The 27,686-nt window shown below is 36.2% G+C and overlaps 1 long non-coding RNA gene across 1 annotated transcript in view; it reads right to left on the reverse strand.

Annotated features, from left to right (window-relative positions):
* Nucleotides 1-27,686, reverse strand: part of LOC122808064 — a 119,255-nt gene that overhangs the window by 91,099 nt on the left and 470 nt on the right. The window lies entirely within an intron of this gene.

A 27,686-nucleotide genomic window follows, 5' to 3' on the forward strand; every position in this document is an offset into this window, starting at 1 on the left:
AGAAAATACTAGGAAAATCAGGTACATTATTTAAAACTAAAGACACTGATTTTCTTTGTATTTCCTCTATTCTGTCTCTCTCCTACCCCTAAATTGTCCAAAACTTTTTTTTTTGAGTAAAAAAAAAAAGAGAACAAAAACGGAGCAACGGAGATCTTCTTTTCCCCATTGCATCCTTTCCAGAGCACTGATGTACTGGGTATGTGTGGGAATGCAAGTCCCATACGCATGTGCAGTACATCAAAAAAAGACACCAGGATATTATCAGCCATGGAAAGACAGTATGGCACCGTTATACAAAGATATTATTTAAGAAAAGTATTTTTTTCTTAAATAATATCATTGTATAATAGCAATAACCAACTTTGTGGTGTGGTATATTAATATTTACCCACATTTGGCTTTATTTAATCACTCAGGCTTCGCCCTCATGATTAAACCACACCAACCATGGGCAAATCTTAATATACCACACTGACATTATTGGTTATTGCTTAAGTATACTGATGGGGCAGGCAATGGCATCAGCAGCTAGTTTTATCAGCTGCAATATTTTCTACACTGGTAGTACAGATTACTAGATAACATACCTTGTGCTGGTGATCTCTGCATCTGAAGTGCTGACATTCCTGTGAAATGATGTCGTAATGTTTTTAGCTGTGCTGCATCACACATTTACCCAATAGGCAAATACTTGATCTCATTAAGATATACCTACACGGGGCTTTTCCTGTGACTATTTCTGCCAGGTGGGGTAGCTCGGCTCCTACATCCTGGACTACATCTTTGTGTCTGGACATGTCAAAACACTCATAGAAAGAAGCAAGGAACTCTTTCATCTCTGATAAAGGTGGCTCAGTCGACATGCATCCTCCCATTGCCCTAGCTCATATGTTAGGCAGTTAGCACAAGTTTTAATGGTGTTGATCATGGCGGTGAACCAAAAACTCACTTGTTTGTAATTCCAGCTCTGTCCTACAACAACAGATAAAAAAGAACAGATTTGCGCAAGGGAACCACGTTCCTAAAATAACATAAAATAAACTGTAAAATCCCATAAACTGGAACGTGGAGGCTTAATCAGTTCTACATTCACCGCTCTTGTATTTAAACTGGTCCACTTCACATCAATGAATTAAATGTAAAATCCAAGTATGCCACGAAGAAGAAAATCCACAGAGCTTCAAAGTACCAGGAACGTTCTTTATTAACATGCAGTAAGCACTTTCACCTAAACGGCTTCATCAGACTGTAGCAGCATGCATATTCAACAGTCCTTAAATACCAACATTAATTAATAACAGGGCGTTATCATCTTATACAATTATATAATTAATCTATTAAGACAATAAATACTGGAATGTTTTAAAAACAAGCTCCTAAAAAATTTAAGAGACATATAAAACAACATATAAATACAATACTGTAAGATATATAAACAATTCCTATCATGCACATATAAAACTTCATTTCTTTAAAACTCTAGATAACTTCCTTCTTTTTTAGCACTGGTTGAAGGCTAACCTTATCATTCAAGCCAGGACTTGAATCTGCTCTGCATCTAACGATCCATCTAAGTTCCACTTCTAGTGTATAGGTTTCCACGTCCCCCCCTCTCAAGGTGGTATAGATACTCTGTAAAACAAGGAACGTAAAAGTATGTGTGTTACCTGCTGTCAACTGATGTCTTGCTAATGCATCCCCTACCCTCATTTTGTAGATATGTTCCCTTATTCTCTCTCTTAACTGCCTGTTCGTCTTACCTATATAAAACGCTGAACAGGCTGTACAAGTAGCAAGATATATCACATTTCTAGATTTACAGTTGGTCCCTGTTGAGAAAGAGAAAACTTGTCCTGTAACAGGTTGTTCAAACGTAGTGCTGTTGTTAATAAACACACATTGATTGCAGCGGCCACATGCCATAGTATTAAAACTGGAATTAAGATGTCTAATCCCATCTCTATGGCATAGTAAACTTTTTAAATTCATGTTATTTTTATATGTGTACCTAGGTTTTGTTCCTACCACTTTGCTGATGTCATCATCCACCCTCAAAATATCCCAGTGTTTCTCAATGATGCTTCTACTGTCATCATCCACCCTCAAAATATCCCAGTGTTTCTCAATGATGCTTCTAATGTAGTTAGTATGTAGGAAGTACACGTCAATGGATACTAATAAGATTGAATTGATAGCCTTGTTCCTTGAGATTGTTTTGGAAAATAATGTGTTCGTCTTTGCCAATGAGTTATATCTACAAAAGGATGGCGTGGCTATGGGCACATCTTGTGCCAATAGCTACGCCAACCTAGTTATGGCAATATGGGAGAAAAATATATTAATACCGAGTTCAGGGTACAGACAGCATGTTACTTTTTATAAGAGGTTCGTAGATGACCTCTTTTTAATTTGGAGGGGTGACGAGGCACAATTACATGAGTTTGGAAACTTTATTAACAATACTACAAGTTATTTAAAATTTACAATGAGCTATTCTAAAAATTATTTATCTTTTTTGGATGTGGACATCTTTAGATTGAGCAATGGCTTATTGAATACCTCTGTCCACAGGAAGAGTTGTTATAAGAATACACTGCTCCACAGAACAAGTATGCATCCACCACATGTTTTCAGCAATGTGGTGAGAGGACAGGCCATAAGGGCATCTCATTTAAATCCAACTGATGATGGCTATAGGAAGGAGATTTCAGGCCTGAGAACGAGGTTATTGGGTAGGTCATACTGTGAAAGCGAGATAAATAAAGCCTTTATTGATATTAGTGATCTGAGGGACACTACAGCCTGCCCATATTTTTCTAGTAGATCAAGTAATGTAATACTTGAAAGTGATGGAGTAGTATCTAGAACTAATAACACCAGTCTCAGCATCCCCATTTTTTACACCAGTGATGTGCCGCATATTAGAAGTATTATTGAGAAACACTGGGATATTTTGAGGGTGGATGATGACATCAGCAAAGTGGTAGGAACAAAACCCAGGTACACATATAAAAATAAAATGAATTTAAAAAGTCTACTATGCCATAAAGATGGGATTAGACACTTTAATTCCAGTTTTAACACTATGGCATGTGGCTGTTGTAATCAATGTGTGTTTATTAATAACAGTACCATGTTTGAACAACCTGTTACAGGACAAGTTTTCTCTTTTTCAACAGGGACCGATTGTAAATCTAGAAATGTGATATATCTTGCTACTTGTACAGCCTGTTCAGCGTTTTATATAGGTAAGACGAACAGGCAGTTAAGAGAGAGAATAAGGGAACATATTTACAAAATGAGGGTAGGGGATGTTACCAATGCATTAGCAAGACATCAGTTAACAGCAGGTAACACACATACTTTTATGTTCCTTGTTTTACAGAGTATCTATACCACTTTGAGAGGGGGGGACGTGGAAACCTATACACTAGAAGTGGAACTTAGATGGATCGTTAGATGCAGAGCAGACTCAAGTCCTGGCTTGAATGATAAGGTTAGCCTTCAACCAGTGCTAAAAAGAAGGAAGTTATCTAGAGTTTTAAAGAAATGAAGTTTTACATGTGCATGATAGGAATTGTTTATATATGTTACAGTATTGTATTTATATGTTGTTTTATATGTCTCTTAAATTTTTTAGGAGCTTGTTTTTAAAATATTCTAGTATTCATTGCCTTAATAGATTAATTATTTAATTGTACAAGATGATAACGCCCTGCTATTAATTAATGTTGGTATTTAAGGACTGTTGAATATGCATGCTGTTACAGTCTGATGAAGCCGTCTAGGTGAAAGCGCTTACTGAATGTTAGTAAAGAACGTTCCTGGTATCTTGAAGCTCTGTGGACTTTCTTCTTAGTGGCGTATTGAAATTTTACATTTAATTCACTGATGTGAAGTGGACTTGTTTAAATACAAAAGCGGTGAATGTAGAACTGATTAAGCCTCCACGTTCCAGTTTATGGGATTTTACTGTCCTACAACAACATTGATGCCATTCACAACATACTGTTAGACATGATCACAAAAGGGCTAGTCAGTGTTATCATAGTAAATCATATGCCAACCATGGAGACATGCTCCTTCTACACAGGTTCAATGCCAGTATTCACAGCTTAATACCACCCTACCATGCCAACATTTTGTATACTATATAATGGTCAAAATGTGACAGCTAACAAGCTGCTGTATGAGTATAATACCATGTGGTGAAGAAAGAGAGACCAGGCATGACTTCAACAAGCATTTTATAGTTTTCTAAAATACAGCCAGGTGAATGGCTGTATTCACCAAAGGCAATGAATTTGACAATGCTCCCCATTGGTGCAACAAAGAGAGCAGGGTCTTTTTATGTTAGCTGTACAGGGACCACCAGGAGTTTCTGATATGGGAGTGTAATGAGGGTTCCCAATATAAAGAGGACAAATGTATTTATTTATTTATTTTATTTATTTATTTACGTTTGATGACCGGGGAAGTCCACTGGGCCAAGAAGAGCCCATTTTCAGTGGAGGCATGGGGAGGAAAGCTCCACAATAATTGCAAGTTACACTTCACATGTTACAAAAGGACATAGTTCATACAGCTAATTAAACATATACAGATAAGCTCCATAATATTTACAATTGGCTTGTCACAATGCTACAAAAATGAAAGACATACTTCAATAGAGAAATTTCAACATTTACATAAAGTTAATATTTTTGTTATAAACTCAATTGTAGGTTTAACATTTCAAAATATATAGCTACTAGCCATTAATAGGTTAGGAAAATAGTATGCATGGAGAGGGTAATAGTATATTTGAGATTGGAGAGTATAATACAATAGAAATTAGACAGAAAATTAGTTTTTAGTAGGGGAAGGATTGTTTTGGGTGGGATGAAGTAATAGCAGAGGTAGTTGGATGAGTCAGTGCAAGGTGGAATGAGGGCACCGTATTGTCAGGGTGGTGTCTAATGCCATTGCACATGATACTCTGGTGAGTTGTACAGGCACAGCAACAGTAACCTGACAGGGTACAATCCTGACCTTCTTATCCAGTGGGAAGAAGAGGTCAGAGAAAGGGAGCCCATGATGTATTGTTAGTTTTATATGACCAGACCGCACAGTCCTTGGTTTTCATACTTGATAAAGTTGATGATTCTGAGCATGTAACTTAATGCTTTTTTTCATAGCTCAGGAGGCTATTACAAAGAGCAGTCTTCCATATCAGAGACAAATGGAAAAGCTTTCTATGTGAAGGGATGCATATTGTTTCTTTTAATTCAGTAATTATAAATGCATTCAGTATACGTAGCTACTATTTGTCCGCAGTGCCAGACTGTGACCCTTTAAAGGTATTACTATCTAGCTTAAGGTTTGCATGTTAGGTAATGAACGTTGCTGAAAATGTAAATATGTAACACAGATTTCTGCAGGTCAGTAATCATGTGTGCATTTTGCAGTGCTATTGTTGTTATACATGCTGGGTTTTATCTCATTACTGAGGACATATACACTAGGACAAAAGTACTACAAAGTGTCATCCCAGTAACAATGTTGTTTATAGGGACATCATTATTCATGTACCTGTATTTCACTGTTATTTTACCAACACATCATAGCACAAGGCCAGTGGTAGCACATGTAGGTAGTTATAGGCAACAGGCAATACATAAAATGTTATTGCTTGAGTATAGCCATTTGATTTCATGATTAATATATACCAGTATCTCATTAATACCTATGTTATTTCTTCCTCCCCTGAATCACTTATTTATTTATACCTTTCAACTATATAGGTTTTTGCAGAATGTCCAGATTTTTGACTCATGTTTTTGGACTATTCCTCATAAAATTTGTGGTTTTCTGGCAATTCAGTGGGATGATCTGGAGATTGAAGCCACTAAATAATGACATACATTTGAGTTTCAGACTTCAAAACCTTCAGAAAAATGTATGTTAACAAAATCCTTGTTACTCTAGCAGCTTCCTAAGTTTATAAGAGCAATATTTAAAATCAGTCCTTATTTTTGGGCCTTTATACCCCCATTTTGTCAGGCTTTGTCTAGATTTCTTGCACTAAGAGGTTGAGAGGTATGCTTATTTTTCTCCTTTTGTTTGCATTTTTCTACAGTATATGCAATAGTTGTGTTAGTGGTGCGGCCCTGATCTACAACCCCCTGTGGCCCCAGTCATCCCCCTTCTAAAGTTGCCAACTGTCCGTTTTGATTCTGGATAATCTGGAAATGGAGTGTCTCATCCAGTTCTCCTGTATTGCAACTACGAGGTCATGACTTTAGTGTAAATGAAGTGCCACATAAGCGCTTCACATTTTTCCCATCTTCAGCAGTACTAGTTATTGATGTCAGCTCATCAAAAACGCTGATGAGGACCATAGAAAGTAATGAACACTGCAGCCCTGGTTGTGCCCACCTCTCATTGCTATTGATAGGCTGAAAGACTGATCTGATGACAGAAAGTAACCTGGCAGTAAGCAAATGATGTGAATCCCATGGAATCTGAAAAAAATGATAGCAACGTTTTGAGCTCTCATTCTACCTATTTTTCCTCTTCTACCACAAAATGTGTGGGAAAGAGCAAATAAGAGGTTAAATCAGTAGTGTTCTGCAAAATCAGGGACAGGTGAGAGATGTGCATGTCAGTTTTAAGACAGGACAGTATATCAGCAGTTCATAGGGAGATCATTTCTTCTTCACTGAAATGAATATTGACTCCCTATACCTGCCTATGTGCCTGAAGGATGCTATTGATTTAGTTGCCACCAGCAACATTTGCACTGAACTCCAGCAATGGAATAAAGATAAAAGAGAGAAGAGAACAGTAGCACTGTGCAGCTCATTCTTAACAAAGGCCTTTGTTACTCTTAACAAGGCAAGTGGAACTGTTAGGTTTCTTTTTTTAACTGGTCAGTACAGAAAGGATTAATAAGGCTATGATTTAGCCCTAGCTATTTTTAGACTACCGTGAAACTCATTGATTTGGTGTGGTAGTATTGCACAATGTACATTGTTTGCATAAATCAGTGTGAAAATGAGCATTGCTATGGCTTACATGCGTGTGTGTGTGTGTGTGTGTGTGTGTGTGTGTGTGTGTGTGTGTGTGTGTGTGTGTGTGTGTGTTTGGGGGGGTTGCAGTTGGTCATAATTTGTTTCATACTCCATCAATCAAACTTCATCACTACATGCATTAAGGCGTTATTCTTGAGTGTCTGGGGAGGATATATGGAAAAGCAACTGATTAATGGTAGAGTGAAATCTCACAGCACTTGTCTCACTGATTGTGTTCTTGGCTGTAACGCCATCTGTGTTGAGTTTACATGTTTCCTTTGTCTCTTTGTGTGTTTTAACCAGCTTAACCAGGTGCTCTGGTTTTCTGTTGCACTCCAAAGACATGCTGTTGGTGAACTGATGTTCCTCCAGTTTGGCCAAATGTGCAGAGTGTGCACACATACATATGTGTATGCATGTGTATATATGTGTGTGTGTGTGTGTGTGTGTGTGTGTGTGTGTGTGTGTGTGTGTGTGTGTGTGTGTGTGTGTGTGTGTGTGTAGTCTAAAACAGACTCTGCTCAGATGACGACACAGATTACTATAGTTTGACTATGAACTGCAGACACCGTGATCATTATTTCTTTAATTTTGGTCAAAAATCAGATTTGAAAGGTGTGCTCAGAAGGTTACTATAGCTTGTTTTGCACAATATTTCTTCTAGCAACAAGATGGGATAGAGGAGTATTTTTTTTTCACTTTCATCTCAATCAAGATGGGTAGGAGTAATGATGCATGCTGTTTATAGCACTAAAAGCAAAAAGTTGAAATATTTTACTGCATTTTTTATTTTATTTATCATTTGTTGACCAGGAAAGTCCGACTAGGTTCCACAGATCCTGTTTTCAGCAGAGGCCCAGGGAGAAATGCTCCAGATGCATGTCTTTAGAATGTGGGAGGAAACCAGAGTACCCGGAAGAAACCCACACGAACACAGGGAGAACATACAAACTCTGCACAGAGGGCACCCCAGCCGAGAATCAAACCAGAGAACCTCTTCCTGTGAGGCGACAGCATTAACCGCTGCACCACTGCACCGCCCTTGGTAAAGTACTTACAGTAATTTACAATATTTGCAGTGTAATAAACGCAGTTGTAATATGTGTAATTCTATATAGTTTTAAACTCTGGAGAAGTTTGATCAAGTATAAGTTATACTGTAATATTTAATGAGATGTAACAAAAGTTCATGTTAATGGTTTGCTAACTGCAGTATAGATGTAGTCTGTACAATGAGGTTCAGCTGGAATTAACTATTAACACTATTTCTGTGATTATCTTACCTCTGTTACAGAAACAGGCTGAGTGGAAAATAATTTTACATTTCAGGAAAAGAGAAATGAGTCAATTTTGTAGATAACTTTAGAACAAGAGAGTTAACTGTAAGCCTGTGCTTTTTAGCTTCTTTTTCTAGCTTGTACCCTGCTTGTAACTTGCTTTAAACTATGAGTGGGAATTATACCTTAACATGCACTAGTTTTGACTATTTTATTAGAAAGCAGAGATGTCAGAAAAAAACACAAAGGATGACTTTGATGTGAAACTCCTTTAACTTGGGTATGTAGAAATAGGAAATGTCAGATGTTATCGCCTGCTGTAAAGAAAAATACCTATTTACTTACGCACAGCAGTTTAGACCAGTACATCTCTCAGACAGGCAATAGCAGTCCATTTTGAATGCCTGCAAATGTATTCCATTTAGTTCAAAACACAGAGAGGTTTAGAACATCAACTGAAAGTTTTAAAAATGTGGTTAAAAAAAAAAACAGAATGAAATGATTTGAAATTAAGATGCTGTATGACTTATGTGAACAATAGCATTAAATATGCAGCATTCTGTTTGCTCAGAATACCAGTGCATCCTCTGTGTATTCAGTTTCATTGCTGTCTGACATCAGAAGGGTACATAGAAGGCATGTCTTTTAGGGTTGGGGGTGAGAAGTCATGTTGTATAGATGTATGGCAGTAGGACTTGAATTTCCATCCTAATTTAATGCCAGAAGAGTACCCAGAAGGTAATTAGTTTTTTTGTGGGAGGTGTTGGGGGGGGGTTGGAATTCAGGCAATTATTCCAGACATGACTTATATTTCCTCACAATTATCTGTCTTCTCATTTTATAGGTAATTACTACTCAGTTTATTGATGACTTCTGTTTTTTTTCAGCATTAAATATTAAACAATGTGTACAACTTATTTCTTCCTTGAAAGAAAAAAAATGGACAACTTTTTCCCTTAGGCATGATTTTTGTTCAGACTATCATTGCATGAGAGGTGGCAGAATAAAGCTCTAAAATGCTCCTTGGAGCATCTAGAACCCCATAGCCTACTATCCAGCTCTCCGCACGGCTTCAGACCCATAGTACAAATGCAGTACTAATAACCTTTACTGATATTGTCCATCACCTCAGAAATGAAGATCAACTAGTCTTAGATATGTTCCTGGACATGTCAAAACCATTTGACACTGTATCCCACCAAACGCTACTCAACACACTTGCTACTTATAATCTCAGTACATCATCCCTAACATGGTTCCACAGTCTGTCTAACTGACAACAGACTACAAAATGGGAGAACAAACTCTCCCCACTACTACCAGTCACCACTGGGATACCCCAAAGATCCATACTTGGTCCCTCATCTTTGTCATATTTACCAACAGCCCAAATTCCACCACCCAACTTGTCATTATCATCCAATATGCAGATGATTCCGCTCTTTTCTGCTCAGCCCTCTCCCCCCATGAACTTCAACACAAAATGCAAAAATCTTTCCAGGACATTGAAAATTACCTCACCAACCATCAGCTCATCCTAAACCTAAATAAGACCAAGTTAATGATCTTCACAAACAAATCATCCAACCTCAGCATTCTACTGCTCTATCCACTCATCTAATGGTATAACAATTGCACGTACAAATTGGACCAAGCTCTTAGGTGTTACTATATATGATAAACTAAAATTTTATAAACAGAGCTCTCTAACAATCAAAAAAGTCCTCTTCAAAGTTGGAGCTCTCTATAGCATCAAATCATACCTTACACACCAATCCAGACTAGCCACTGCCAGATCTCACTTGCTATCTACCCTTCTGTACTGCTCACATATCTTTACCAGCTTACGCAAGGCCAACCTTAATAACCTAGAGTCCTGCTACAACAAAATAGCTAAGTTCCCCACCAATCAGCCCCATAAAACACATCACTGCTAGTTCTTCAATAACTCAACTGGCTGGAACTTCTCAACCTAATAACACTAAATCAACTTACCTTTGCCCATAAAGTCATACACAATCCCAGTAACTGCCCTGCCCTCTCAAGCCTGGTCCAACCAAACTTTAACTCTAGGTCACTTATTTCATCCAACAGAATAATACTAAAAGTTATAAAGTCTCTCAACTATTATGGTGACTCCCTCTTCTCCTATAAAATAGCTAAGGACTGGAATGCTCTTCCTCAGCACTTCCAAAAAAATCCCAACTTTTCCTCATTTAAAAAAAAAAACTAAAATATTATCTCAATAGTAACTGGCTCTGCCCCTGTATTGGTCCTGGTTGGTTTCTTTCTCCTATTTCTTCACAACTCCCTTCTCATGTACCTTTAAGCAGCTAATGCTTATAACCTCATTGTTTCTTCTAAAATGCTTGCTTATTCTTTCATAGACTTTTTTGCTTGATAAATTTTGTATATCTCTGTATTATATTATATTATACTATACTCCTTCATGACTTACTGTTTCTTATGTAACCTTGTTTAATTGCATTTTTTGCTAATATTTGTGTTCATGAATACTTGTATTCTTATATAAATATGTTAAATGCATTTTTGCTAATAGATATTTATGACTACTTGAATTTTTAACTAATTGTTACTGTACTGGATCTTTCTTTTCTGCCTGGGTCTCCACTAAAAACGGGCTTCTAGCCCAGTCAGATACTACCCAGTTAACAAATGTAAATAAATAAATATAAAACAAACTAGACCTGACCAAGGCCTTTGGCACTATTCTCCATGCAATATTGACTGACTTATAAATCTGAATATAAATACTTATGTTGTGCAGTGGAAAGCTAACTGGTTGTCTGATAGAGCTCATGTGGTTAGACTCACAGGTTCCACTTATGAAAGCAAAACAAATTAGCAGTGGTATACCCCAGAGCTATTTCTCAGACCTCCAGGCCAAAATTCCTGGCCTATGGTTATCTAAGTCTACAGACAGCTATAAATTAGATGATATGATCCAGTCTTCCACTGACTCGCAATTGCTCCAACATGGGTTGTGTGATGTTAACTTGTGCAAGGACAACATTCTCAAACTGAAAGTGAAAACAAATGTAGTATAGTTCATTTTGGTGAGCAAATCATTGCCACATACCATGTAGGTCATTCCTCTCCACTCAGATGCGGATGTAATAGATATAGGCACTCTTGTTGATAACTCTTGATTGATTGACCATCATGTTTTTCACAGTAATTCTGTAAGCCTTTTATCAGGCTCATCTAATTTCTTCTCTTCTATATCCAAAGAAGTCTTAATTCTCCTTTCCTTGTATTTCATAAGACCCATAATTTAATATAACGCACCTTTTGTCATGCATTTGTCTAAACACATCTTTCAACTAGAAAGACCTCAGAGACTCATAACTAAAAAGATCAGTGGCTTCAGAAATTTTAGCTATCAGGGCAGACTGGCAGCTTTCTCTGTACTCAGTCTCTTAAAGACTCTTCCATGGTGGTATGTGCCTAACTTTTTCAGCCATGAAAGTAAAGAACCCTCTTTGACCTCCTGTTCCTTTGCAGAAAACAATGGCACTTCAAATATATGGTTAAAGGAACTAAATATTCATTAACAGGTAAATAAGTCATGTTGGCATGCTAGATTAATATCCCAAGATATCACACACTACTAGAATAAACTTTTACTATGTGTCAAGTAGAATAGCACTCTTTGCACCACAGATTAGATAAATGGATGAGCATCCTCAATTTTTTCCTGGTCTGTCTTGTCTTATCCTCCTTGTGGCTGGAGGGAACTTTTAAATATGAGCATATGGTTAAGCATGCAAAAGTCTGTACACTGATTGCCCAGTACTTACCTATGAACCTATAATGGCTGTACACATGCAAAAAAAATTACAACAAAAGTTAATCAATCATACATCAAAAAATCTTCATTTCAATGCCATAAAAATAGTGCATGCTTGTCATGTTGTATTGTGTTTTTGTTAAAATCATCTCACAAAAGATCAATAGTATTATATTTAATAAGCATTAAAATGTAGCTCATAACATTGATAGGTACCTAATTTTCTATAAACATCATCTTGTCTTTAATGATATAAATTAGAGTAGGAAATACTATTATCCAAATTATGGGTACCACTCCTGTGGCCAAGGCTCTATTAAAAACTGAAAATTCAAAAGATCAGATGATATATTTTAAGTGTCCATTCAAGATGCAATCTGTGATAATAGATTAAGTTTATTAATATGAATTAGAATTTTCTGTTTAGCTATCAAAAGTGGGGAACATGATTAATTTTCTAAAAATAACAACTTAAAGAAATATAAAAATCTCTGTATGCAATATTTCAGAAAAAGACCTGAAATTATTTTGAGAGGAAATCAAAGTATCTGATCTATATTTTACATGCAAAAAATTGTTGCCTCTCTTATTATTAACCTGCCTGTGATATTTAAATGTGTTAGTTTATGTGTGCATTTTCTCCTAATCCTTCTTTACAACCCTTTTCAAGTCTTGCTAAATCTGAATATTAAGAAAACATGACTATTTCAGTTTACATAATCTCATTTTGTTACAGGCCCTCATTTTAAGGGTAGTTAGAGAATGAGAAGGCTCCCTGTTTTAACCATAGCAATATATTGCATGTGCCTGGAATATGTAAAAAATAAGGAACAATGTCAACAAAACAACAGCAAGTTGTGAAACTCGTTGCTACAGTTGTCAGTCCTTTGTACCTATGATGTGGGACCTGTAGCCCTACTCCTGTTAACTTTCTCTCTCTTTCATTCTCTGTCTCTCTCTGTATAATGAATTTTTTCTTGTGGAATGCTGAATTATGTATATTAATTGTTTTAATTGGTGATCACATGATAGCTGCACTCTGTATTTAATGACTATTGTTTGGTTAATTAACTACTCTGATGAAGCCCAGGATGAAAAGGGCAAAAGCGCTTAGTCTGTGTTTATGAGGTTTATGTTAATAAACAAAGGTTCCGTTTTTAGCCTTCTGCCATGGTTATTTTTTTGTTTTTATTTTTAGTTCCTTTGTGGTCTAGCAAATGAAACATGACTGCCATATTTTAAATATGTGTCTTCATCATTTGTTATTCCCCATTCTGAGTTGTCAAGCCATGTTTCCATAGCTGCAGATAGACTAAACTTAAATTCTTCAACAAACTCCATCCTTCAGATGTATTTCGTAAGCTTGTACTATTATTAAAGGAAGTAAATGACTTTAATACTAAGAAGGGGTGATAATAAAAACATAGAAACGTAGTACATGACAGGGGTCCTAACAACAAGAAATGAGGAAAAGTGGCATGAGTAAACCCACAATCTGAGGTAGCATCAAGAAAGTCTGGTAGATTACTGTGATGCATAAAAGGCAGCGCTGTCAGTAGTAAACTTGCTATCCTTCTGTGAACAAGGCATGACCACAGCTAATAGTCTAGTTCTGAAGACCATAGCTTCCTTAGGAAAAAAAAAACAAGATAAAGGTAGGGCAGATAAAGACAGCAAAACTAGCCAGTAACTCATACAAAGAGAGACTAGAAGAGGTACTATGCATGACCTTGGGGGATCAAAGCAATTATAGGCATCTTAACTATATTAAATGAGTCAATGGAGTCCAACTACATGCTAACTTAAAAAAATAAATATTTGTGACAAGTAAAAATTTTACATTTTGAGATAAATTATACAGGGAAGATATGACAAAGTATATTTTTATATAAAATATGATGCATGATTAGAACAATATTACTTAGACGTTTGTAAAAAGAGGAAAAGCAAAATAATTTAAAAAGTCATCGGACAGAAATAAAGTACCTGTATTTTGTAAGAAAAGAGTTGCAGAGTAATCTGTTGGTTAAGTAGCATCAGCAAAATATACATTAAGTAGTCGATTCAACAACCTAGGGCAGGAGAAGCAGTCCATACCTACATTAACATAATGTTTCCTTTGTTTCTGTGGCTGTTATGAATTAATAATGTAACATTTGGATGAATATAAACTTTCTAACAGACACTTACACCTTTTCTTAAGAACGCAATGCAGAATCTGGACAGAACCCTGCATAATTAACCCTACACATTCAGACTTGTGTGGTCGTGTTCTGGCTCTAAAAGAAATACTTAGCAGCAAGTTTGCAATATGGGTCAGTGGAATTTGTAGCCATGCCTGGTTTATATCTGTTATTACAAGAAATATACAAAAAGAAGTTATAAGCTCTGAGATGTTTTAAGCTTCTGAATTATTTTACAGAGTCATTGCATAATAAATGGCTGAATTGCAAGTTTAATTATTCTAATATTTAAACTCCAATTTCAATACCTTTTGCTTGTGTGTGTGTGTGTGTGTGTGTGTGTGTGTGTGTGTGTGTGTGTGTGTGTGTGTGTGTGTTTGTGTGTGTGTGTGTGTGTGTGTGGTGTGAGAGTGTGGGTGTGTGAGAGTGTCTTTAATTTCCTGCAATGAAATAGCATCTTATCTGTTTTTAAAGCAAAATGACTCAAATTAATGCAGAGAAAAGAACCTGCAGGGGAAATACAGCAGAGATCTATGTAAAGTCCCAACAACCTAATAATGCTTGACTTTGCTTTTTTGCTTCCTTCTTCAGAAATAACATTTTTGCTAATGAAGGCTGTTCAAACTTGATGCTTTCCCAGAAAAAGTCTGTGATGATTAATTTCTTATCTTCACATTATTCAGTTTCCTAGTATTTTGTACCTCTGAAATGACTTTCTTTATTGTGTTCATTTTATTTTATCAACTGATTTTGTAAGATAACCAGGTTATTCCTACTGGATAGTTTTCATTTACAGTGGGGATTAAGGGATAAACTCTCTAAAACTATTTTATTTATTAGTTGATTTACACATTTACTAAATTATTTATAAGATAATATTCTGCTTAAAAAGTATCCACTTATTCTTTCAGACACTTTCTATGAAACAGAATTGTTTAAAACATTTTGATTAGCCCTGCTGCATACTTACTCAGTTAGCAGAGTAAGTGCTTTTAGAATAGACAGTCAGTTAAATTGGAAATCAGTTACTGACTTATTATTTTACTTTATTTTTGTTGACTTGGTTAGTCTTGCTGTTTATGTAGTCTTTTTCAAGAAAAATCCAAGATAGGGTTACCACCTGTCCCACTTCGCGAGGGACAGTCCCTCTTTGGGCAGTTGTGTCCTGCAAAAAAATTGTAAAAATATCAAATGTCCTGAGATTTTAGGACAACATTATTTCCTATATTTGATGTAATAGTTGCATAAAACAGTTATTCTGTATCTGAAACACCTAAATGTTATAAGAAACAGAATAAGGAACTAAAATGCTACAAGAATAAGCTTTTATTTAGGCAAAAAAAACTGAAGTTCTGTCCTTTGTATTGGCCGTGGATATGTTTTGCCCTGCAAAATCTGATGTTTGCACCAATAATGTCCCACTTTGGGCATTTGAAAAGGTGGCAACCCTAATCCAAAATGGTATTTATGCAGATGTAGACAGGTGTTTTTTTTTATACTGACAGGAAAAATCTGAGAAGGTCACATGGAAAATTCTCTTGCTCTTAGTTTTTGTAAGTAGTATGGTGTGACATCCCTGCTCTGGGCCAGTAATCAAGGAGCCTCAATCCTCACCACTGACACTGGTGAGGGACGTTCACTTGGAACAAAAATAGATACACTCAGTATTTTCAGATGCAGCTCTCTGCACCAAGCACAATTTTCCTTAAGAGCACACAGTTAGCACGCTAAGTCATGGGACTGGGTTTCCCTCTCTCTGTCCTGGCCCCAAATAAGACTCCCCACTGACACAGCTGTAGAGTTGAGTCCTTGACCAAGTGTTCTAAGCCAAGTACTCCACCACCCTGTCTGTGAAACTAGTGCTCTGTGTCCCTGCTCCAAGTAGCTGACACACACACTCTTTTGAGATTTGCTTCACACACACACACACACACACACACACACACACACACACACACACACACACACACACACGCACACACACGCACACACACACACACACACACACACACACACACACACACACACACACACACACACACACACACACACACACACACACACACACCAGGGAAAGCTTGCCACATATTTACCAGCTATGTCCACTCTGTCCAGACTGGAAGGTAGATACTGCCATCAGAACACTCCAAAGCCAACTACTCTAAGGCTCTTACAAGGGTGCCCAATTATACTGAATAAAATTAATACTAATACAAATGGTAGTGTTTGACCAGAGCAGAAAGTTTTTTTCAGGAGTGGCCATAGTATCACCAAATAAATATAAGTACTCTCAAAAGTTAAAATATTTTCTAAAAGATCAGCCACAGTGGAAGGTTTGGATATATATAATAATAAATCATAAAAGAACATGAAAATACCAAATATCTATTTATAATAAACACCAGAGTTTCAATCACAGGAAATATTAAAAATAACATAGATGGAAAGGTTCACACAGATACAGAAAACAATACTTGACTAATCTCAATATATTTTCTTGACTGATCTAAAGAATTACTGCCCCCTAGTTCACATACTGGAGCAAGGCAAGATGAAGTGGGTGAGTGATACTTCTTTGTCATCTTCAAAAACAAACTGCACTGAGACTTCTGTCTCATCTAGTATAGAAACATAATTTCTGGATTATAAAATGACATGATATACATCTGGGCATCTGAGTCTGATTCCCACACTACCCCCTTTAATAGAAACTGAGCCAGAATATTGCACCTATGTGTTACCACATACACACATAGAGCTTTGCTAAGATGTGTGATAGCATCTGGAAGCTATAAAACCATTTCAAAAACTTCCACCCTTCCAGGTTAGCAATTAGTCTCTGGCTGAAATCAGAACAATAAGATACAGTCTTTATGGCCTAAACCAGCTAATTTAATTTCAGACTGTCTTTCAAAGTTAGCTGGACTGAGATTAACCTCTTCTTTTTCAATATTCTCTGTTACAATATATTAATTTCAACAGTTACAATACAGTCTGACATACAGGTGTTTTTTTCTATTCAGCAGGACCCACTGTTGGTACAGTTTTAACACAAGCATCTTTACAAATACATTTTCAGTGCAAGAACCTGTACAAATCAGTTTGATATACAAATGACGTATAATTTTTTACAAAACGCCAGTTAAATATTCTGGCATATGTTACACATCCACTGCCCTGCTTCTCCTGGCATAACTGGCAATACCTCACATCATCACATATGGGATCAATAATATCCATCTAAGCTTCCACAAGTCAGGAGGACTGGAACTCATTTTAATATCTCATCTAAAGGACAGTACCTTCAGACTACAACAGTAGCCCCCCGGCCCCCTCTATGCTCCACTAAAGTGTCAGGATTATGATGTGCATCTGAAAACCTGGTATGGGAATAAACACACAGCTTTCTAATAATCTAGGCATCACCAAAGCAAGTATGCACCCAGCTTAGCCAGAGCCATCACTGCGACAAGAGTCCCCTTACTTATAAAAATAATTTTTTAATGCAATTGAACAATAATAGATAGAGACATATGCATAACGTACAAACAATAATGCCCAACAGTGTGTGTGCATGTGTGTGTGTGTGTGTGTGTGTGCGTGCATGCGTGTGTGTGTGTGTGTGTGTGTGTGTGTGTGTGTGTGTGTGTGTGTGTGTGTGTGTGTGCAATAACACACACCCTGGAAGGGATTATTTCTCTTACAAAATGAACTATCTGCTAAATGTTGTACTTTTTTATTACTATATGCTTTTTATATGTTTGATGTAAAATAGTCCCTCCACCTAATGTTTCAGACATGCTGTAGTATATTAATTGTTGTTTGAGGAATTATTTTGCATACAAAATATACATTACATAAGTACATAATGTCCACAAAAACATAAACTCACACACATGCACATTCATTCACTCACACACATTCAGAAGCATTGACAGACAGACTCAAGTACAGAAAGATAGAAACACACACATTCAGAAGCACAGACTCATACACATTTACATAGACTTACACACATATATGCCCAGCAGAAACAGCCAGTTTGTTGAGTGAATACATCTCAGATGTCTCATTGTGAACAAATGAATAAAAAAGGAAAAAAAAAGAGAACAAACAGAGATGGAAAGTTGGAGGTTGGCATAATGGTCAAGGTGTTTGCCTTACAAACCAAAGGTGCAGGGTTTGATACGTACATGGGGTAACTGGCTATGCTTAAAATGGCCCACAAAGATAGTTACCCTCAGACTAATCTATGAACCTCTGGGCTTTCAATTAGATGAGTTTTACTCCCACTTCATGTCAAACAGAGCACCTCACTCACCCTCTTCAAAAACAATCTGGATGATTGGATGAGTAACTGTAAATTCACGCCGAAGAGTCTACCTGTGTCTGTCTTGGACAGGGACAATAGGTGCTGATCATGGAAACATGGGTAACTTGGTTAGGATTGCAAGAAGATGCGAGTTTTGGAACATCTTGGAGATATAAGGAATGAAAGATTGGATAGCCCAGTTGCTCAGCATTTTCATTCTGTCCTCAATGGTCTGGCTGACAGCTTTTTCTTAAGTGTGTTAGCCAGACCACAATGTGATTCAGCAAGTAATAATAATTTCTTACAGAAATTAATGCAGTTAGAAACCAGGTTTATTATAAATTATAGAAAAGCATACCCTCACGGTATGAATTTGGAGGATAATTTTAATAGTATATATAATTCTGAATAGTGTTGTGTGAATTTGTTTGATATTCATTTTATGTGATATGCAATGTCTTTTTATGTGGTTTGTTGGTAAGGAATCATTTGGAATACTTGAAGTTGGTTTTAATTGATTTATTGTGTGCTAATTGTTCACTTATAATTTATTACACTTGTATAAAACTGACTGCTTTGTTAATGCGAAGTATTCCCTGAAGGGATCAGCCAAGGTATCGGAAGCATTAAACTTTTGTTTTGCAGTCTAACCGCTGTAGTTTCATGTAGTTTTTATCTGATTTTGCCTTTTCCAGTTGTTTTTTGTGTTTTTGTTGGTGTAATGTCTCTATAAGGGGCATCAGCAGTTGTTGCAGTGTTCCGTACTCAATGGGACCATGAGAGGTTCACTTTTACCAACCTATGGAAGGAAAGGGATGTAAAGTTTGCCTTAAGTGACCTGTGGAGCCTGGGTAATGAAAATGCTTCTCTTGTTAAAGATGAGTAACTGGAGAAATTGCTGACCAAGGAAGTTACACTTTTTTATGACATCAGGCACTTAGAAAAGGATACTCCCTTAATATTACACCCAGGGGACTTAGAGTAGATCATTTGCCAGCTTTTGATTTTTCGGAGGAGGAATTGGATCTTTTTAATGAGTGGAAGGATGTTTCTTTGCAGTGTACTCTTGGATGGCTAAAAATTCTTATCAAGTGAAATACAAGAGCTCACATTAAGATATGTGATAATATCTTACAACTGCAGTAGTCTCTTTTGAATGAAACTTCTGAATCCGTGTTTTCTAACAACATGAAGGACATTAAAGCTCACATTTTCAAAGTGGAGGTAGATGTTATCGAGCAAAAGTAAAAGAAACTTGCTCAGGACATTAATGATTATAGAAACAACTTAATCTTCTCATGACAACACAAACTGAGGAAGGGGTATGAACAATTGGGTGAAATAGATGGCAAAACATGCCCATCATGAGATTCCTCAGTTTCCTCCACTGAAACAGCTTCAAGCAGTCACAAAAGTGCATCATTTGAGAATCTCAATACAGAGGCTTGGCCGCAAAACAGGGTAGACATTCATGGATCGACAAATAAGTCCCGTTCAAGGAAAGGCACGGAGATGAAAGAACCAGGGAAAGGGAAGAAGGAATAAGGCCCCTTGTTTGGGTCATGGAGAAATTGTTACACTGAAAATGGACTTTGAGAATTTAATTTTCACAGTGCATATCACAATCATGCTGTTGATAGTTGTACACAGATTAATGTGGGTGGAATCTTGAACATAGCAAATCTGACTGATTTAGTGTTAAACAACGAGGCTAAAAATATTTTATTAAGAGGGACTAAATTCATTCCTACTTGTTTGCCTTCACTGGTGGACCTCCTTTTGGAGGTTAAAAGCTTTTGTAGAAAGCTCTATTTAAGAACATTTTTTATGAACAAACATACCAATAATGCAGTGAATATTATGGATGATTTTGAGGGCACAATTCTTTGCTGGATGTTTCCATTCATGAAAATGTTTTGTATATGATGACAATGATGTTTGTTCTAATGATGGATTTGTGAACATTTGTAATAGCTCTGAATTTGAATACTTGACTGGTTATGGAAGATTGTTTGTACCAAAGGTGCCTTATGTTAGTACATGTACTCCTCCTAAATCCTCAGTGACAATTAATAATTTTGAGGTGGTGCTTTGTAAGTAAGTTGAGGTAGAATTTGTAAAGTTTATGAAGAAACGAAAGCATTTCAATTTGAGCAAGGAGGAATGATCAGCTTTGAATGAACTGTGCATGTTAAAGGATAAGTATGTATTCACTCAAGCTGACAAACGGGGAAATTGGGTGATTATGTCCAGGAATGATTACAATAAAATGACCAGGGATTTATTGTCTGATAATAACATATATCAGAAGCTTCCTTCCAGTCCCTTGATGGAATTTAACTCTCTGTTGTTGGATATTTTAGAAAGAGGTGAGCGACTGTTTTTTTTTACTCTTTCTGATGTTAGGAGATTATATATTAGGTCCCTGAAAAATGCCAAGTTTTTTGTTATTCCAAAGATTCACAAAAATTTGAGAAACCCCCCGGGAGACCTATAGTATCTGGTGTGGGGGCTTATTTACAGAATTTGGGCATATTTTTGGATTCCCAGTTAAAAACTCACCTCTTGAGAGTACCATCTCATATTAAAAATACCAAAGGGGTTTTGGACTGTGCGGGGAGCATTAAATGGCAGAATTATTTTTATTGGGCCTACGTGGACATTAAGTCACTGTATACTAACATTGACATCAGATGAGAGTTAGAGGCTGTCACTAAAATGTTAGGGGAAGGACCTTGTACTACCTTCATCATTCAATTGTTAGAGTTTTCTCTCACACTTAATTACCTTGTTTTTCATAAAGAATATCTTTTGCAGAAAGAAGGCACTGCCATGGGTGCATCTTTTGCTCCCTCTTGTGCTATTTTGCTCATGGCATATTTTGAAAAATGTATTTATTTATTCTACTGAATTTTGTTCTAAGGAAGTTGTGATCTATAAACAATACATAGATGATTTAATATTCATATGCAAGGGCATTCCAAGGGAGTTTGATGTATTTATGGAGGAATTGGATAGAAATTTTTGTGGTTTGGAATTTACATATAGGACACATAGGTATGAGATGCAGTTTCTTGACACTGATTTATATATGGGTTCAAATGGTAAAGTGCAGTTTAAACCATTTCATAAGGATACCACTGTGAATAATTTTTTGCATGCTAGCAGTTCTCATCCACCATATTTGATCAGGTCATTGCCATATGGGGAGTTTAAACGCATTTTAATAACACTTCTGAAAAACCCCAGTTGATGTTGGAGTTTTTTAAAGTTAGAGATAAGTTGATAAGCAGGAGATATCCTTTAAACTATATATATAAGGCTGAGGCCAAGGTTAAAAGAATGAAATGTTGTTTTGGTGTAGATCCCTCTAGTAGAATAGATAAGAGGGATGCTAGGGTTACATATAGTGAGTTTAGGAGGTACCCTGTAGAACATGGTGATGCCTTATATTTTGTTAGTAAGTTTTCTCCCGTTTCGGTTATTCTTAGGGATTTAGTTATTAATCTATGGCCTATCATTAGTGAAGATGAGATCCTGTCTTGACATTTTCCTGATAAAGTAATTTTTTTCCTACAAGAGGTTTTTTAACCTGAAGGAGTTGTTAAATTTAAGAAAAGGGAGAAAGGAGAATGGTGAGGTGGCATCTTTTCCTTGTGGTAGGTGTAGGGTTTGTAATAAAATTAAAAATTTAAATGGAACATATATTAATGGAAGAAAGTATAGGGCAGATGACCATTTTGACTGTGGATCTTATGGGGTAGTGTACATTTTAGGTTGTGATTGTCCTCCCCCTAAATGGTACGTGGGACAGACTAAAAGGAGGGTGAAGATGAGAATTTTGCAACATCTTGGAGATATAAGGAATGAAAGATTGGATAGACCAGTTGCTCAGCATTTTCATTCTGTGTACAATGGCCTGGCTGACAGCTTTTTCTTTAGCATGTTAACCAGACCACAATGTGATTCAGAAAGTAATAATAATTTCTTACAGAAATTAATGCAGTTAGAAACCAGGTTTATTATAAATTGTAGAACAGCTTACCCTCATGGTATGAATTTGGAGGTTAATTTTAATATATAATAATTTTGAATTGCATTGTGTGAATTTGTTTGATATTCATTTTATATAATATGTACTGTCTTTTAAGTGATTTGTTGGTAGGGAATCATTTGGAACACTTGAAATTGGTTTTAATTGATTTATTGTGTGCTAATTTTTCATTTATCAATTTATTACACTTGCATAAAACTGACTGCTTTGTTAATGCAAAGTATTCCCTGAAAGCATTAGCTGAGGTACCAGAAGCATTAACATTTTGTTTTGCAGTCTAACCGCTGTAGCTTCATGTGGTTTTTATCTAGGATTGTAAGGGCCTGGTGCCATTAGCCTACTGACTTCCTATCATCCTATGAAAGGCATTGCAACTCTCCATTGATCCGTCTTTGCTGTCCCTGATTATTCTGTATAGTGCTGCTCGGTCTCTATTCTACAGTTAATAATGCCATACATTACAGTATCATACTTCCTTTTCTTAAATAAATGTATGTGTGCTGATGATCAGACTGTTGCATTTAGAAGACCTTACAATATACTGTCACTGTCTCTGTCTATGTACCTCTCTCACTTTTGCACTCTCTCGCTTGCTCACATGCACAGATGTACACACACACACACACACACACACACACACACACACACACACACACACATGCGCACACACAAACATACACACACACACATACATACACACATACGCACGCACACACACACACAAACATACACACACACTCATGGATGCGCACACAGAGTCTCACACACAGACACACACACACACACACTTTACTTTTCTTCTTTCTTTTTTTATTTACTGTTTTATAAATTTTACTCTTGCTAAATAGAGAAGCAGTCTCTAAATAGTTCACCCATTTGCTTTTTCCTGTAAGAGTTTCACAACAACCCAATATGCTGCTGTGAAGCATCGGACTTCTGTTTTAGTGGACATTACTTACACATTACCACACAGTTGGAAAATGCTCATTGTCTAATCAGAATACAGATGTACAGGCTGTCCATTCTATAAGTATATACAAAGTATACACACATACGCACACACACCTATAAATCTACATCTATATATAGCTTCATACACAAACACACACACACATATTATATATATAAAAAAAAAAAAAATATATATATATATATATATATATATATATATATATATATTATATACACACACAAACACACACACACGCACACACACATATATATATATATATATATATATATATATATATATATATATATATATATTTATATATAAAATATATATATATATATATATATATATATGTAAAACACATATAAAACATATATAATTATACAGGAGCAGGACAAATGGTTGACACATATTTGTTTGAACTGGGACTCGTTTAAACCATATGGAACAGAAAGAACATGACTTATTCTGCCTGCATGACACATGCTAAAGATGGTTTTGGTGATTCCATAGGTTGTGAGTTACCACAATGGGTTAACTAACTGCGACCCATTTGCTGTTGCAATATATTATATATATATATATATATATATATATATATATATATATATATAATGGGTTGCAAACTGGCTTACGGATAGAACGCACGTGGTCAGGGTTGGAAGTGCCATGTCCGACTCTAAACCTGCTACAAGTGGAGTCCCACAGGGCTCAGTCCTGGGGCCCCTCTTGTTTGGTATATACTTCTCTGAAGTACAGGTCAGCACAAAAGGACTGTGGCTTACCAAGTTCGCCGATGATTGCAAACTGGGAGCCATAATAGACTCCCCGGCCGACACAAGCATTCTCCAAAAGGGAGACAGATGCCTGGTGTCAGAGCCATGGCCTCAAGCTTAATGCCAAAAAATGTATAGTCATTCCCTTTGGGAAAAACAAGGTGCCTACTAATTACCACATAGGAGGTAACCCACTAAGTACAGAAGAAGTAATTAGGGATCTGGGACCCAGGTTGATAGTAACCTCTCCTTTGACAATCACATTGCCAAAATAGTCAGAAAATCCTTCTATATTGCCCATCTTATAACTAAAGGGTTCTCATCTAGATCTAGAGAGGTCATTGTGCCCCTATACTCATCACTCATCAGACCCATAATTGAGTACAATGCCCCATTTGGAATGTACCTTACCCAGCACCTGCAGCAGCTGGAGAGACCCCAAAAGTTCCTTACCAAAAGGATCATGGGCCTCAAACAGTTGCCCTATGCAACTAGGCTAAAGAAACTACAGCTCTACTCAGTTGCTTACTGCCTGCTCAGAGGCAACCTCTGCCTGACTTACAAGGCCATGTCCAACCCAGAATTAATGGACATGCTCCACCTTAAAAAAAAAAACAAATCCATTAGAGCCACACGCTCCTCGGACTTAAACCTCAGCACAGCAATAAATAGGACATGCTGGAGGGATAGATTTATATCCCAAACGCTTCCCACACTCTGGAATAAAATCCCAATTCACAAAGACAAAGCCCCTCGCTGGCCCTCTTCAAGAGAAATCTTGATGAGTGGATGGGAAACCATAAGTTTGCACATGGGATCACTCCAGTGGCGCTACTGGACACAGGCTCTAGAAGTTAAATTATAAGGGTGGATAGAGCCAAACACATTTTCAGCTAGGCTTATAAATACCCTAGGGCAGATAGCCTAGTATAAACCTATAAACCTATGAACATATATATATATATATATATATATATATATACATTATATATATATATATATATATATATATATATATATATATATATATATATATACGTGTGTGTGTGTGTGTGTGTGTGTGTGTGTGTGTGAGCATGTATACATATATATATATATATATATATATATATATATACATATGTATAAAATGCATAATAAATATATACAGAGCATGAGACCTGACCTTAACAATGCTTAGAATGCTGCTTAGCAATTGATAAGCACCCCCTACACATTGTAAAGGGCTTCATTTCAACTTCTTTTTCTGCCTGCTGTCATCTAAATTACACAAGCATTTTGAATGAGACTACTTCCCTTAGACAGGGAATGTGTAAGGGCATCAATGACTTCACCAATGCTTTACCTACTTTCAAAAGTGGAATAAAACATTGAGTTTTTTTAATATATTTTTGACTAAGCAGTAGAACATGGAGAAGATAAATCTCCATGCACTATAAATGGCTGGATCTCCAGCTGTAAGAAAGAATTATGCATTCTTGACATGGATACAAAGATTTATCTCTTGAGCTTCACTCTCAAGTTGAATTTCTTGGTTTCCATGTCTTGAACACATAAAATGCTCATTATAATCAGTGACCCAATAATAATCCTGTCTATAGAAAGCCTTTTTCCAAAAATACATTTTCATATTATTATAACTGCAAACCAAAGTGCATTGTCCTTACACTGAAATACTTCATTATTGCCCTTATGCTGCATTATTTCTGAATTTGTCCAGGAAGCTGTAAAAGCCAATGAAGTTTCATTGTCAGAAGTTATGGCAACACCAAAAGGTTCATTTTAACCACATGAAGCATCACTAATGGGCTCACTGTCACAGCATGTGTCAATCCTGAATGCTTCATTGTCATGTCAAGTAGCAGTAGTGAAGAGTTTCTTGTCATTATATATGGCATTGCTAAAGATTTCATTATCATAACATATGGCAGTACAGCTAAGTGTTCAGTGCCATGACTTTTCACAGTGCCAAAGTATTAATTGTCATTATTTGTGGCAGTACTAAAGGGTTAATTTTCATAAAATGTGTCATTTTCATAAAGGGATTAATGTCATGATGTGTTGACTTGCTTAAAGGTCCATCATCGTGACTTGGCAACATTGAGGGTTTATTGCCATGATATGTGCCAATAGTAAAGATGCAGCCCTGTAACAAATAACTACTAAAGGTACACTATTATGACATGTTGAATTATTAAAAGGTTTATTGTCATAACATGTCCACATTGAAGGGTTAATTGTTATTACATGTGGCAACTATAAAGGGTCCATTGCCATGTCACATATCAATACTAAAGGTTCACCACTGTGAAATATAACAGTACTAAATTATTCACTGTCATTGACTCTGCCAGAACTAACAGTTTCATTGGCATGACATATTGCATAATACATGGAATAACTAAATGAATCATTGCTTTGGAATTTGACATTAATAAAGGATTCACTTTCATGACACAACATAACAATAAAACAGTTCACCTTAATCACATATGACAATATTTACTGTCATCCATAAGGCACATTCTGTTGCAACAATCTATACTTCTCACTCATATAATATTTTGCTTAACATAACTTTTCCTTCCAACTAATACAGATTTTATCAAAAATCCTTTGCTCCACTCAACTGTTTTATCATTCTCTTAGACAATAAAATGTAATAAGGATAAAGACAACTTTCTTTTTCCAGGAGATTTGCCTTGAGTTATTGTAAATAATGTATATTACAATTGTGTATATTCTTTACATTTTTGATATGTTAGCTAATAACTGGATTTTAAAATACTGTATGTATTTTCATTATACTTCTATTTCTCATTAAATGTAATTCTGAATGTCTTTGTATTCCCAGGCCAAGACTGAAATTGGTCATTTGTAATCAGTACTGTACACTGGTAAACACATTTTAAATAAAAATAAAATACTTCAGGGTTTGCTGTCATCATGAGTTACATTATACAACCTTTGCTTTAATTTCATGTTAAAGTTGTTACTCTGAAATGTTGTAGGTGTGAAACTTTGTAAATAACTAGAATGTGAAAGTACAGGAAATTTCTTACTGACCAAACTTTTTATTTCACTCTCAAAATGGAAACACATCTAACAATTTCACATCATGTAGTAATGCCCATAACTGCCAAAATGTGCATTTACTTTCTGCCATATTTCAAGGCATCCAGGGAAATGAGTTACATAATGTAAGCTCCCTTCCTCATATAACTGTGAAAGCAAACATGCACATCTAAACTTAATGCACACACTGC

The sequence above is a fragment of the Protopterus annectens genome, chromosome 8.part0 (assembly GCF_019279795.1).
Source record: "Protopterus annectens isolate FY-2018-M chromosome 8.part0, PAN1.0, whole genome shotgun sequence".
Classification (NCBI taxonomy): Eukaryota; Metazoa; Chordata; order Ceratodontiformes; family Protopteridae; genus Protopterus; species Protopterus annectens.